This window comes from Diabrotica undecimpunctata, chromosome 1 (genome assembly GCF_040954645.1).
Source record: "Diabrotica undecimpunctata isolate CICGRU chromosome 1, icDiaUnde3, whole genome shotgun sequence".
In the NCBI taxonomy this organism is placed as follows: domain Eukaryota; kingdom Metazoa; phylum Arthropoda; class Insecta; order Coleoptera; family Chrysomelidae; genus Diabrotica; species Diabrotica undecimpunctata.
This window is the reverse complement of record NC_092803.1, coordinates 13,071,628-13,088,239: the sequence shown is the minus strand read 5'-3', so window position 1 is coordinate 13,088,239 and position 16,612 is coordinate 13,071,628. Positions and strand designations below refer to the sequence as shown.

Below are 16,612 nucleotides of genomic sequence, written 5' to 3'. Positions count from 1 at the left end.
ATCCGTCGATCACAATGGCCAGTCAAACTTACAAAAATTTGAAAGAACGCTGACATCACAAAAAACACAAAATTACGCCTTGTTCGAGCATTGATATTTCCTATCGCCGCCTATGCTTCAGAAACTTGGACAATAAAAAAAGCAGATTCTTAGCATATAATGGCATTTGAAATTTGGGTCTACCGTAAAATGTTGCGCATACCATGGATACAAATAACTCGATTCTAGCAGAACTTAACATAAAAACTAGACTCATCACAACTATCAAACAAAATATACTGAGATATTTTGGACATATAACAAGAAGAAGAGAAGGCATGGAGCGAATGATAGTTGAAGGTAACGTAGCGGGTGAAAGATCCAGAGGGAGATCTCCAGTTCGATGGTCGGACCAAATAAAGGACATGACTGGTTTCTCATTCTCCGAAGCAAAACAACACTCACAGGAGAGAGATAATTGGACAGAAATAGTCAAACAAATTACATGACGCCACTACATCCTTACGAAGGAAAAAAGATAGAGGAGGATGAACAAAATATTTGATGAAAATCTGAGATTCTGTAAGAAATTTTATGAGAACAATATTTCTTACGGCTAATAATACACTGAGTTAAAATGTTCTTATATATCACAATCTTCTAGTACATTATTGGACCTAGGTTATTTCATCCGCTGTATCTAATTAAGCAACAACAACCCCTACTCAATTATGAAGCTAATGACTAGGCCGAATCGCACTTAACATGTCAATGTTGTTAACTGTCAAAATTATTATCCCTCTACTCTCGCTAATGCCACTGATGTAGTTCACTAATGTGCCCCGGATTAACCCTTATTGCGGAAATCCATATACATTAAGGGTTACAATAATAAATTAGTCATGTACAACCAGTGACGCATAATTCATGGTAACTAACACCTTTCCGGTCAGAGTTAGATCGATAGTAGTAGAGGGATATACGCTGTTAATATTATAAAAAAATCAAGGACAGGTTTTTAAAAATTGTGTATTATTAAAAAATATTAATTCATGCTATCCTTATATCATTATGCAAATCTAATAAATTTTAAAATCTGCAAACATTATAGTAATATCTCATTAATACCCATCGGTAATTCGGATACATAGAGTTGTTTCTACTTTCTGTCATTCACAGTAGATGTAGTCTGTGTATTTATGTAGTATCTATAGCAGCAAAGATGGATAAGGGGTGTGCTTTTCTGTCTTCGAGTTTGTGTTCGATCTACCACTATCTAATGAACCAAATAGGATGAAACTTTTCCTAGCATGAGCGAAGTACAAACTGTTAGACACAAATGACGGGAACTAATGCCTTCTAGGTGCGAAGGACCAATGATTTTAAATACCAATGGTTTCCAAAAATATGTGGTACATATCCATAAGTGATGCCATTTGAGTTTGTCAAACGCTTTGCGATAATCCATGAAGCAGATGGACATTGAATTATCTTGCCTTCTCGATTACTTGTCTATATGCAAAAGAAGCGTGTTGCTGCACAAGCATAATATTGCGATTTTAAATTATTTTTATTTAGTTAAATAAAAATGAATTCAAAACAAGATTATCTGGTGTGCAAAATTGAAAAAAAAGCCGAAAAAGTAGAGATGGCAAAAAAACAATGTGGCGCTCTTAGTATTTTTTTTAAAGCTAAAAGTGATGTTTTGTTTGATGAGTCCAATAAAATTGTAACCTAACCTAATTTACCAAAGACATCCACATTCACACAATTCTTTGCCGATTATTCCGGTAAGTCCAATAAAATTTTAACATAACAAATACTTACGTATTGAGGGAACCGGAGTTTATCCGGAGAACGAAAGGTTTTCAATCAACGTGTCCTGCCTGTGACGATATCGATCTAATAGGAAACACACGATTAAGGATGAAGGAGACTTTCGTGAGGTTCGAGAAGGAAGCAGAGAAGATGGGGCTCCAAATCAACAAAAACAAGACGAAAAATATGTATATAAGCCGCAATAACCAAAGCAGAGACAGAATCGGTCAAAAAATCAAAATCGATGACTTTAACTTTGAGCGCGTTAGAGAATTCAAGTATCTTGGAACAACAATAACTGAAGACAATAACGGATCACAAGAAATAAACAACAGGATCCAGGCAACAGATGTCTTTTGCCCTCCAAAACCTTATAAAATCGAAACAACTAACAAGACGTACGAAGATACAGGTCTATAAAACAATCATACGACCCGTTGTGATGTATGGAAGCGAAACGTGGACGATAAAAAAGGCAAACGAAGAGAGACTATTTGTTTCGGAAAGAAAAATCCTAAGGAAGATTTTTGGCTCTGTGCTGGATGAAGCATCAGGACAATATAGGATAAGAACTAACAAAGAGCTCGAAGAACTTTACCCAGACGCCAAAATCATAACAGAAATAAAGTCCAGAAGACTCGAATGGGTAGGACACCTTAGAAGACATTCTGACGAACGAACAGTAAGACTGGTGTGGGAGGAAGTCCCAACTGGAAGGAGACCAAGCGGACGCCCTCGTGGCAAGATAATATGGCAGGAGACCTAAGCACTATGGGCGTGGAGAATTGGATGGAGGTTGCTCAAGAGAGAAAACAGTGGAGGCATGTTGTCGAGTCGGCTAAAACCCACGAAGGATTGTAACGCCACAGAGTAAGTAAGAGTAAGTATGTCCCGCCTGTCCTCACATACAGTGCAGAAACCCCAACCCTGAAAAAAAGAACAAATTCAATTACGAACCACACAATATGCAATGGGACAATCAATGTTGGTCCTATCTGTAAGAGATTGTATTCCAAATAGAGAAATTCAAAGAAGAACCAAAGTGTAGAATACCTTAAAGAGAGTTGGGTAGGAAATGTCGCAGAAAAGGACGTTAATAGATAGACTAAAAAATTATCGACTGTTGATCCAGAGAAAATACTTTTGGAAATAGGGAACGTCCTTCAATAAGATGGACCGACGATTAACGACGTATACACGCAAAATAAATAGAAATTGCTTTAAGTTAGAAAAATATGGAAGCATTCAAATGTGGTTTAAGTCCAGCCGTCCAGCCGGAATTTATATGCGGAATGATGATCAATAAAAATATTTCTATACTTGGTGAAAATATTTTACAATAACTTGTTCATTAGTATTTATTCAGAAAACAATAATAATCAGTTTAGAACAATCTTAACGCACTATGAAACCATCCATAAAAACGTCGCAGTCTGCTGCTATATCATCCCAAAATATATATTATCTCACCACACTCATTGTTATTACAACGAATCATTACAAACACTAATTCGTCAGAATTTCGTGATAATGTGCGTTTCCCACAATGTTTTTGATTAATTCAATGAACCTAATATCGTACACTTAATTAATTTATCTTGTTAATATCGTTTAAAAAAGAGAAACGACGAAATATTTCTGTTGGTTTTTGTGATTCATTTATTTGAGGTTCAGATCAAAGCCATCAGCTGTTTCCTGTGTGTCGGAAGTTTAACGTAAACATGCAGGTTGGTCCAATAAATAAAATAAAGAAAATTTGGGAGATTATAAATAGTTTGAGTTTTGTTCACTAATCCGATTTGTTTCTAAAAATTTATTGATTTGTTTTCATTCCAAAATAATGATCAGATAGTCACAGTATTTTTATACCGTGCTATAAACAGACGTCTGGTTCTTAAAATATATATTTATCGTCACTTTTTAGTATAAATAATTAACACACAGTATCTATTACATTACTTGTCCACTTTTTTTTATCTTATTTAACCAACTTATATCTTATAAACACAACCATTAGACTATATAACGCTTTAGTCAGACCAAACTTGGAATATGCATCAGTGGTATGGACTCCTGAAGCCAAAGTTCATATTAATCATATAGAAAAGGTACAAAAAAGATTTCTAAGGTATTTATACCTTAAGAAATACAATGTGTATACTCACCTTACGCCATCAAAAGAGTTGCTTCAAACATTTGGCTTGCAGTCATTAGAGCAAAAAAGAAACATGCATTGTGTTGTGTTTATTCATAATATCATTAACAATGTTAAATATAAGACATGTGGTTTGATCAACTTAATAGGTTTCATGTGCCAAAGGTCAACCTAAGGGTAAACAGTAATGACCTATTTTCTTGTAGTCCATATAATTCTTGTGAAATAATAAACTATATGCAATATCAGTGTAATGAGTTAATAAAGATCTGTGATATAGACCTCTTTACCTGTAGTGTAAGGGATATTAAAAAATGTTATGAATATATAAGTAATGGATTGAATTTTAAAATTTTATTAACTTGTGTCTTTTTTTTTAATGTGTTTTACTTTCTGTGTTTTTATTTTGTACTTGTGTGTATATTGTAGTTTTTGTGTGTATATTTGTATACCAAGTAATGAGCACTCTTACATGTAATTACTACTTAGGTGGTGTTTGTAAGTTTTAATAAATAAATAAATAAATAAACCTATTTGTTTAAAACACATGATCTTGATCGACTTGACTGCGCATGACCAGATTGGTTTGGTTTGCTGAATGATTAATGGCATTTAAGGTTAGTTAACGAAAGTTTTAGAGAAAATAGTTTTACATAGTTTTTAGTTCTCATCTACATACGAGTGATATGCTAGAATATATAGGCAATTTTGTAATTCTGTAAATCAATAACATCACCGTTATGTGGGCATGTAATCTTATGCAAAATCAGAGGCATTTTGGAGGATTCTCCTAATTTCCTCAAGGAAGAGTAATAATATAGCAAACATGAACTTGTCCCTCTGGTGGTACTAGATATTTTCTCACATATCGCTCGACGATCGTCGTTCAGATAATATGTCACCAGATTGATGCTTAGGTCTCCAGAAAATGTTTTCCGACACTAAACTATGATCTAAGGTCTATTTACCACGAACCTCAATTAAAGCCCGAATAATTTTGCCAAGTGAAGTTTTAATTTTAATAAACGATATTAAATATCTAACTATTATAGAATTCAAAGATCTACAGCCACCATTTCAATCGCTCGTGTAATAAAAACTGCTAATATATAATCAAACAAGTACGTGCTGACTCTTCAAGTGTTCTACTGAGTAAATTTGTATTAATGTTGCGCCATACACAAACATTGTTGCCAATTAATGCACTATTCCTGAAATATATATTGAAGATAAATTATTCTAAATAATAACTCTCTAGCTACTATAAAGAAACAGTGATTAGAAATTATATGGCCCAACAGTTGACAGGATCACCAGACACTATCGAATTAGAACAAATGAAGAACTGGAAACCTTGTATAACCAACCAAACATCATCAACGAGATAAAAACCCAGAGAGTGAGGTAGGTGGGACAGGTGCATAAATCAAATTAAGAACGGTTCATCAAACAGATATGGGAAGAAAATCAGACCAGCAGGAGACCCATAGGCAGATCTAGATTCAGGTGGAGCATTGCTATTCGAAAAGGTTTGCATGTCATGGTAATACACAACTGGCGAGAAGATACGATTGACCGAAGTAAGTAGGAGCGTACAGACCCACGAAGGGTTGTGAAATCAAAGTGAAAGAGAGATATAGAGAGAGGAAGAGAGTAACTCTGTATCCACTTCTATATTCTTTTTTTTTATTGCATAGCTGAATCACCCATCTAAATCATCTATCTGTACTTTAAGAACTGCATTTTATATATTTCTTTATATTTTTTGATTTTTCTTGTGACTTTTTGTATTTCCTTGTTCGTTATAATAGTCGACAAATATACGAATTAGCTCCGCCAAATCATCTTTGTGTGACGTTCTTTAAATAAATGAATAATCTATTTACTTGCTTTTGAAAGTTGTACCGCGTCCACCGCTACACCGCTATAATCATCCAGAAAAAGTAAAGTAACTATACCTCGATCTATTTAAATATTTTTCTCTAAAAAGGCTTACCTTCTACATTCTAGTCATTTTTATGTATGAAATTAAGGTGTGAAGACCGATTTTCGCCGCTGTTGAAGAAGAAATAACATTTGTGCTACGGTCTCTGTTAGATAAATTGACCAATCTTAATTTAGTAAGTGAAATGCATTTACTATTTAATATGTCCTCTGAATTTTCTTATTTTCACATTTTTACCTTATTGTTTGTCCCTCCATCGACCCGAATTTCATTGTTACTATGTTACAGGGTTTAAGATTTTCTGACTGGTGTAATGATCAAATTTCTTCTTAATTAAGACCCGTACTTCTTGATACTTCAGCAAATTCCTTTTACCGTAGCCCATCATCATATGGAATTTGAGTATGTCGAAGGCTATATCCAGTTACGATTAACAGATTATGTAAATTGTTGTGAATGCATTCTCTTTTTATACTAACCCAATTCGAGTGATGTTACTTCCAGGTTAAGAAAGTTTATAAATTCATATAAGATACTGTATGTAAAGTACATTCATTTAGCAAATTCCCATCAGTAAATATGAGCACATGTTGATATTCGCTGTCTCATTCGTCAAGAGACTATTAAATATAATTTATTACCTTAAGCCGGACAGATTCTCATGTTACAGATCCAAACTTAACAGCATTTTAAATTCAAATTGTATCGTGTTGATTTTTAGGTTAATATATTGTGTTATATTTATGTTATTAGTTATTGTTAAATTATTTACTGGTCGTGTTATTTTTTAGAGTTTAGTTTAATTGAGATATAATGATTAAATTTCGAAAAATTCTTACACTAACAGTTTCAAAACTAAATATTTTTAAAAATTATATGATACACATCAGTACGACCCTGTTTGGCTTTCACGTGCTTATATTGACAATTGGGAATTTGTAAAATGAATAGGGTTTAGTTACGTTCTAGAATTTAATACTTTAAATATTTTATTATAAACAGTGCATACTTTATAACGATTTCCTTTTCTTATTATATAATATAATTTTGTGCAGTTTCTATTTTAAACATGTTTAAATCAAAATGGATTAAATAAACGTTCTTTTTGCGTATTAAAGTTGCTTATAAATTTGCGTGTTTTATTTTTAACAGTTAATCCATTGCAAAGAGGACTATAGGAGCATTATAGGTTAGTTAACACCGTTCTCATGTTTCTATGATACTTTTATTGGTATTTGATTACTCTATTTGATTACTTTGTGACATTTATGATATTTTATATTTTACATATATATTTTAAAGTGTATAATTGATGATATTTGCACTTGTCTTTTTGTCTTATGAATATCCCATTTCGGTTTTTTTGAAATCTGAAAATTTAAAAACAGTGGCGCCCCTTTTTAAAGAGATGTTCTGATTCCTGCTCTTTCTTGTTATTTGTGTCAATCTTTCTTGTATTTCTCACCTCCTCTATGAACGACCTCGTCCATAATCTCCCAGCAATCAAGTGAGCAACGGTGCTTTCCAGCATTTAGTGTATCAAGTTTACTACTTAAAGTAACAAAATGTTTATCTCTCCGTTCACGTAAAAGTGTTTTTTAATTAATGTATAAAATCCTAATCATCATAATATCTTCAGCGATTTTATAGAGTTTACTATGTTCTTAAAAAAAAAAAATATTTTTGCCAAATGAAAGTAATTTTGTCAAACATTTTGAAAAAAAAAATGTTATTTTCAAAAATTTGTCGATTCACTTTTGATCAGGGAAAACGCTTTCCTTGATTATTATTCCAAAGACTTGGTTTGCCTTTGTTCCTTATAGTTCACGTATTTCGAACTTTTGCACAGCAGGTATTCAAAACTGTAGCAAATGATCAAATCCACGTAGGTAATTTTCGTTTCAACATCCGGATTGAATGCGGCATCACGTATTTGCCACCACCGCAGTTCGTGGATAAACGCGATAAATAAAAACTGCAATTGCGAGAATCTACCCTCAGAATCTCGCCGTGTTTTTTCATAAATTATTTTTATAGGGATTAGGCGAAGTATTTATGGATCTAGTTAGAGGATGGGTAAGATTTTCTCATAATTAGAGCGTTTACCTTACGTCTTTAAGGTGCTTTTTGATAGCAAGAAAGTGTTTAGTAATTAAGAAAGAAATTATGAAAATAAAGATAGAGATCATCGTCAAATGTGTCAACGAATTTTATGCAAATGGATAAAAAAAATCTGAATAAGACATTATTAAAAATAGAGTTTTGCATTAAGTCAGTGGCTTATCTATCATATCATCTCATCTATAGCCCATTATTTATTCATATTATGACTATAAGCCATTCCCATTCCTATTAGTCTACATTTTTTCCTGTTTATCGCTTGCCTTTTCCATATCTTCTGTTTAGACATTTTTCCTCTCCATGTTTTCACAATTGACACATTTTTTAATAACTATCCGTTTATGTTCTTTCTTCTTGCCTTAAAACACCTGGACGTTTTGTCAAAATTTTGTTATTCTTGTACTATGCTGGAGTTTAGTCCTCTTTTCTTATATTTCAGTAGGTACCTTATTTTTTCCGTCTTTGCAATTTTGTTTTAATGTTGGCTTTTTATTCAGTCTTTTCTGACTACAGATCTATTTGATATCTGTAGTATAGAATGCAAAAATTGGAGCAGGTATAGTTGAAAATATGGTAGTACAGTTCAGATTGGGAACTAGAAATTAGAGAGAACAAGGACTTATAGAGTTCTGCCAAGACTATGGTGAATATGGTGCTAAGAATATGGTGATTGCCAATACTTGGTTTCAGCTTCCTATATGTATGTATGTGTATATAGTATAAAAACATATTACTGACAATAGCTCAATAATGTTTGACACAAAACAGGTCAGAGGCTAAAAAAACAACGAATGAAAGAAGAAATACTACTATAGATGGAAGAAAAAAGAAAGTATAAAGGAAAAAATTTACAAAAATATAACGAAATAATACGAATAATTAAAAAAAAATTAAAACGGCTAAGGAAATGTATTTGATGAAACAATGTAAAGAGATAGAAGAAGTAGAAATAAAATACGATATGGGAAATATGCACAAACAAAATAACGAGAAGTCACAGAAAGACATATTAAAGATGAGAAAGGAGTACTGCTAATAGATTTACTTTAGAAATTAAGAAGATGGGAGCAGTACGTTAGAGAAATTTTCCAAGATGAAAGAGATGAAATCAAGAAGATACAAGAATTAAATCCTTTAGGGAGACAGAAGATCACAATAGACGGAATCAAATATGCTATTAAAAATTCTTAAGATAACAAGGCAGCTGGATTTAACAAAATACCTGTAGAACTGTTAAAACTAGTGGAAGAGGATAACTTGGAAGTATTGGCAGATTTATTCAACACGGTGTACTCCCCTCGTGCGATATTACCGGAATAATATCGCACGAGGGGCTGAAGTCAGCATTTATAACCATCTCCAAAAAAAAGCATGCAGCACAAGAGTGCTCTGAGAATTACTGTAAACGCTAAAAAACGAAACATAAAAATTACAAAAAAACCACAAAATATACACCACATATTAACAATTAATGGTAACGTAATAGAACAAGTATATAAGTACTTGGGAACTTTGTTAAATGAAATTAATGACCACAGTGCAGAAATAAACAGGCGAATACTTGGAACAGGATAAGAACAACATTTTGATCAGTGTATAAACAATGTGAGAGTAATGACTAGTGTTAAGGCAGGTATTATAGGAGGAGTGATCAATTTTATGTGGTGTAGTATCGTCTCAAGACTTACTGCTAAGACCTTATCTATTCTCTCTATTGTTAGAGTAGAAAACACTTATAGAGGATTAGAGCACAAAGAAAAATTCTCAAAGGGAAAGGTATAAAAGTTATTAGGATAAAATCAGAATAAGCTGAGCTCTCTTGAACGTTTTCAATGTTGGAGCAATTATATGTCTTTCGTCCAAAAATGTCAAATACAAGACACAAAAAGTAAATTGGTTAAAGAATGAAGCCAGAAAAAAGACACGTTTAAAGTCAGTACGGACGCTCAAACTCCGAGCTCTAACAACCGCACTTAACGATTAGTTGATATGTTAATAAATATATTATAAAAAATATCAATTTTAACGTCTGGGTATAATATAAACACTAAACACTTTCAAAAGTCTCTAATAACAAAGTTACCTAGAGTTAACAAAAAACATACCCATCATTTGGTAGCTCTTCATTTTCGCCGACATAAAAACACTTTCCACCAATTAAAAAGCACACAGTCGGCACAAGCACAGAATAAAAACAAAAACTAACACGGTTAAAAGTGAGAATCGGCACTACACAAAGCGGGAAATAAAAAAACAACGGAACTTATCTCTCTAAACCGAATGTCTAGCGCGTTATCACGTCCTAGCGAAACTGTTTTTGAGCACTAACTACTAACTGTGGATAGCGGCAAGAGAGTCGCTCTAATCCGCCGATTCCGCTGGAAATGCGGTGGAAAGTAGAGATGTGCGCGACAAACACAAAAGTTTAAGCAGTCTAGTTATCAAATTTATTGTCTATTTACGTTCAAAGCCATTCGGCACTAAGTGCAAGAGATCATTATGATACCTACTTAATAATGCTACGGATTTTTTTATGTACACTCTTACAGTCTTCGTTTTTTATCTTTTACCTGCTTTAACTTGTTTAACTAAAAAAGAAACGTTGAGGTAAATACATAACCAGCAATATTTGTTGCTTATTCATTTCTTTCAGTTTTTGCAATTTTCACTCATTGCTCTTAATTCCTCGCTTCCATTGCCCTTATTCCATGTTTTTGCCTCATTTCGTTTATTCTATCTATAATTTTTCTTTGCAATCTGCTGCTTTTCTTTTATATGGTCTATTTGCTTCTACAGTGGTGTTAAAAAGTCCTGCATCACCTAAGCTCCTTATAGTTTTTGAGGTTTAACACAAGTGTTTTGCATATTATCGCTGATTCATTTTAAGTTTGTGCTTGTAATTAACATTATCGGTATACTTACTAATGTTTTTTAATTATTAGCTTAAAATTCTACAGAAAAGGTTAAAATAATCTGATTGAAGGAATTTCCCATAATCCGAGAAAATTATGAGGTAAGTCGTTAAAGTACTATTAAATTGAATCGTAATGACAAATTTGCCACATATCTTGACTATATAAACACCCTAACACATTTATTCGCTCTTTGATTTTTGATAAAAAGGTCAAAATGTCATTCCAGACCAAACAAACTAAATTATCGGACGAAAAGCGTTTTGAAATTATTTTTCACCATAAAAACGACAAATCTAGTCTGTAATCAATCTACAGTAATTAGAGTCATTTAGAAGTATGCTGAACAACGAAAAATCGATGACAGACCGCGTAATGGCAGCCCAAAAGAAAACTTCTGTTCGGGATGACGCTGCGTTAAAAATAACAAGTCTGGCAGACAGAAGCCTTAATTCCACCCAATTGACGAAGCTGTGAGAAAAAGACTGCTTAGTTTTAGAGTTAGAGGATGTAAGGCACGGAAGAAACCACTGCTTTCAAAAAAGCAAAGATTGCACCGTTTAAATGGGCCAAGGAACATCGAATCTGGACAGCAGAGCAGTGACAGAGTGTACTGTTTAGTAATGAATCCACTTTCAATATTAATAATCATGCTGGAAATGCCTACGTCAAAATATTTTCTGGTGAAGAATTTTCTCCAAAATGTGTTCTTCCCACTATTAAACATCCAACCTCCGTTATGATATAAGATTGCATGTCTGCTCGAGGAGTTGGTCGCCTACACGTTGTCTCTGAGAAGATGAATGTTATCAAATACATTGAGGTACTACAGAACAAGATTCTGCGTAGTGGAAAAGACCTGTTTGGCGAAGAAAAATTTATTTTTTAGGATGATAATGCTCCTTGCCATAGAGCAAAATTGGTTAAAGCTTCGATGGAGAGTAATTAAATTGATAGGATGGATTGGCCAGCGCAATCCCCGGACCTCAATCCCATCGAAAATTTGTGGCAAATGATATCAAACATCATTTCCAAAAGCAAACCCACAAATAAAACGAAATTAATCAAATCTCTAATCCACGCTTGGCATCACTGTATTTCCATGGAGGAACAGCAAAAATTAATAAAGTCATGTCCAAAAGATGTGAACTAGTTATTAAAACAAGGGCTGGCCAATTAGATATTAAAATTAGTTTAAATTACTTCAATGTGATGTACAATATCGTCTTGATGTAAATAGGCTATTTTTTGTAATATTGAATAAAAAATTGTCAGAACTATTTTTTTTTTCATTCTTTTTGTTGTTGTTCACAGAACACGTGAAACAAACGGTCCAGAAAGCTAAAATAATTAGAAGTCAACTCTCATCATTACTAAATCGGAAGAGTAAACTGAGATTTAAAACAAAAGATAGGATGGCAAACTGTACAATTTTACCAACACTAACATAGGCCTCGGCCGCATGGGGACACACTTGCAAATCAAACTGAAACAAAATAGTCCAAAACCATATGATCAGAGAGACTATGAATATACCTAAGTACGTTCCATTAAGGTACGTATTTAGGGACTCGGAACAAAAGAGAATCCTGAGAACAATGGACGAAAAAGCACAGGTGATTTTCAACGATTTCAGGAACCACCCTAGTACAATATTAAGAGAGTTGACAGACTATGACAAAAACCAAAGGACAGTAATAGGCGGCCTAGACAGCAGTTAGCTGGATATAGAGAAGACCCAGAAGAATAGTGAAGAAACGATAACTATGCAGTAGTCGAATAAACGCAGTAACAGAAGACCCAAAAAAATACCCTATCCTTAATTGTATTTCTTTTATTTAGTTATTTTTAGTTTTATTACTTATAACCTTCTGTTAAACCAATCATGCAGCACCAATACTATACAAAAAAAGCAGAGTGAATGCAGCACCAATACTATACAAAAAAGCAGAGTGAATGCTGATCAGCAGCACAGGCAGAAAAGCTGTTCAGCTAAAAGGCCCTTCAAGTAGGTTAAAACGACCAAGTTCGCGGAAATTGAGCATCGAGATCATGTACCGACAAACGTGGGCTTGATGGCCAGATCCTTTGGGCGCTCAGCCGACGGGGAGAACAAAAATTATTTTGCCAATTCGGACTTAGGTAGGTGACTCGCTGTCCGGAACACACATTTTGGGACACAAGTCCAAAGTCATGTAGAAATTCATTCATAGATTGATGCAAAACAGATGATGTTCCATTACCCAGGGCATCTAAAGTAACTTTCAGTACAAAGCTTCCTCATTCGTTATGTCCTGCGATGGGGAGGGGTGGTTGGTTATAGCTTGGGAGTCACATAGGTTACGCTCCATAATGGAGTGGGACCGGTTTGATTTTCGGACATGTGGGTCTCACTGCTCCATTGGAACACACATGTCACTCGAAGATGGGGGGGGTTTTAGAAAAAATGTTGTGTGTGTGTTTCTAATAAACTTCCAATTTTAAAGCAATACAAGATATTTTTATAGAAAAGTATTATAACTCAAAATGGGAATGAAAAATATGAGTTGGAGGTGGTATAAGGGTTGGATAAAAACCTTATATTGTCAGTTAGTACTGAATATCTTTGTTATTCTGATGAAAGGTATAATATTTTATTAAATAATGTATTGCTTAAACAATTCTATCTCAATCTACAATTGTCTTTTTTAAAAACTTAATATTTTTGAAATATCATAATATTTTTCCCAATCAACGGTATATTTCTAGCTCGATTTCTAGCTGATATAGGATATATGATGATAAGAAAGTCTACCATGAAGATTGACTTAATATAGACGACTTCTGATAGTTTGACAACTCACAATTATATTATGGATTGAATTATTATACATTGAATTTCAATTAAAAAAATAACACATTAGCAGAGAGATGTCTATTTTGTTTTTAACTTAAAAAGCAATAAAACGGTCTTGTATTAGGATGGTAAGTTTTTTTTTGTCCCAAACTTTCTTGCATACCTATTGTTAGTTTTACGATATCGTTGTCAAAACGAAATTATAATACTTTATTAAGTTCCCAACCATTCAGTGACTACTTGTTGGGCACCTCCTTCGGCCAATCCAACTGCTGTTTCATCGAATTTGTATATTTTGGAGTAAATATCCTATCATGGCTTTAATAACACTAAACATATTTCTCTACAAACAACGAGTTTTTTATTACTGGTAAGGTTTTTATTTCAGAACATTTGTCTGTAAATGAATAAGTTTATTTTTCCGTCCGTAATAAGATATTTTATAGTAAAAAAACGAAATTGTCCCTTGATTTTATCGTGTATATGTTCATTCGATGAAACTAAGAGTGACGGAACTGTCCCATCTCTACAGGCGCGTCGCCTAAACAGTGGCCGCCACTACGTCTCGACGCCTGTCGTCACTAAACTTCCCTGAGCGTATGCATACGGCGTTTTGTAGGGATCCCCGGTCATCGTCCACGAACCAACAACCCATAGTATACAATTCGTATGTGAACGAGTGTCGGGTTCGGGGATTAGGCCGATCTGGCAAGATGAATCATTAGGGTTGTAGGATGTTTGGAGTGGTATGAGAAAGCTGCGTGATATAATGGATTATGGAATACTTGATATCTCTTGCTGAACGTGGACAATATGAGTCCTTTGTATTTAATTATTTTGTCATTGCGGACTGTGTGCATCTAACATATGCAGCTTATTCGCTATTATGTATTTTCTAAATATAAAAGGGTTAATAATATTACTATACCTTTTATAAAGGATTTTTAAATAAAATTTTTGATATTTATGGTATACAGCCAACCAAAGAAAATCCATTTTCTTTGCGAATTATAAAATTGTAGGTAGAAGCAATCCGGTACTTGAATAATATATTTTAAACAATCAGTATGTAAGATATTTTGGAAATAAGAAGTTGTTTACTAAGAGTATTGATTTTTCATTTTGTAGTTTACGAAACGTTTCTTCTTTTATAAATAGTTAATTTTAATAAAAATAGAAAATAAAGATATAAGAAGTATTAGACCTAGATATTTAAACAGAGATTTTTTATAAAGTTAGTTCGTTTCTTCCTTCTTTTTCTCTGGTCTTTATTTTTCGTCAGAATGTTGTGGCAATATGGCATTCGGTTGACTAGTAATATATATTTCTCTCTTTTTTCTTCTATCTTTCTCTTTATCGTTCTCTCTATCTTGCTTATATGTGTTTTAGCTCTTGTTCCGAATCTTTTACAAGCTACATTTCTCTCAACAATCAGTCTTTGCATATTTTTTTTTCTGCTGATATGTACAAAATCACAAGGACAATCACAAGACGGCAAGGCCTTCTCGGGCGCCAACAGACGAAATCCTTGCCAATCTAGTGCAAAGAAAATGCTCACGATCTGCACATGGAATGTTAAAACATTATACGAGGCCGGTAAGACTCATAATGCAATTAAGGAGATGTATAGATTATCAATAGACATCATGAGAATAAGCGAAATGTGATGGATGAACTCTGGGCAATGTGAAATTAACAATCATCACGAAAATAGAGTAGGTATAATCTTAAATCAAGAAACTTCCAGACATCTTAAAAGCTTTGTACCCATATCGCAAAGAATGCTCCTAATTCAACTTGATACCTACCCAATAACAACTAACATTATCCAGGTATATGCCCCTACAGCTGACAAATCAGACGACATAAGTGAAGCCTTCCATAATGAATTATCCAACACCTTAAAAAACCTTCCCAAAATGGATCTAACCTTGATTATAGATGATTCAAATGCCAAAATTGGTAGGAGATAATCGGGAGAATTCAAAGGACAGTTTGGACATGGAGAAAGAAATGAGCGAGAAGACCGACTGGGCGAATTTGTATCAGAAGAAGAGTTTGTAATTACTAACACTTACTTCAAACTCCCATACAGAAGATTATACACGTGGAAATCACCTCAAGATACTTCAGGTCACATAGTCAGAAATCAAATAGATTACATTATGATTATTAAAAGACGTACCCAGAAGCCGATATCAAGTCAGACCATAACCCACTGATGTGCAAAATTAGGGTCAGGCTAAAGAAGATTCGGCGTAGTGTCAACTTAAGACCAAAGTATACAATCAATGCGTACTCCCTGTTCTCACTTATGATTACCAAACGTGGACATTTACAAAAGCAAACATGGACAAAATCATAAAAACCCAAAGAGCAATGGAACGACAAATGTTGCACATAAGACTAATGCATGAAAAGAGAAACGAGTGGATAAGAAAGAAAACAAAAGTGAGGGATGTTTGTGAGGAAAGTGACAAGAAGTTGCAAAATTAAAATGGAGTTTTTCCGGACACAATATAAGACAAGAATAAGACCTGTGGAACAAAATTCTTATAAGTTGGAGATCGTGGGAATATAAACAAAACAGAGGAAGACCCCAAATTAGACGGGCAGATGATATCAATAAGCACGTTGGCTCTAGGTGGATGACTGTAGCGACAGACAGAGAATAATGGGAAAGGATTGGGGAGGCCTATGTCCAAAGATGGACCGAAGAAGGCTAATTAGATAGATAGATAAAATAACAAATTTGTTTTCTGATTTTTAAAGTAGAAGTGCCTTACAATTTCTTGTAAAATCAAGAATAGGATTTACGAAATAAAAAAATATTTTAAATTGGCAAT

General features: G+C 33.7%; 1 protein-coding gene across 8 annotated transcripts in view; it reads right to left on the bottom strand.

The window, feature by feature from the left end:
* The window catches only part of LOC140444830 (uncharacterized protein CG43867-like), a 265,897-nt gene that overhangs the window by 50,760 nt on the left and 198,525 nt on the right, over nucleotides 1-16,612 (bottom strand). The window contains exon 1 of one of the 8 annotated variants that reach the window (XM_072536566.1): nucleotides 10,124-10,342. The exons of the other annotated variants lie outside the window; for them this stretch is intronic. The gene's annotated coding sequence lies outside the window, so the exon portion shown is untranslated. Of the gene's footprint in view, nucleotides 1-10,123; nucleotides 10,343-16,612 lie in introns of those variants that run through there. 8 annotated transcript variants of the gene reach the window in all.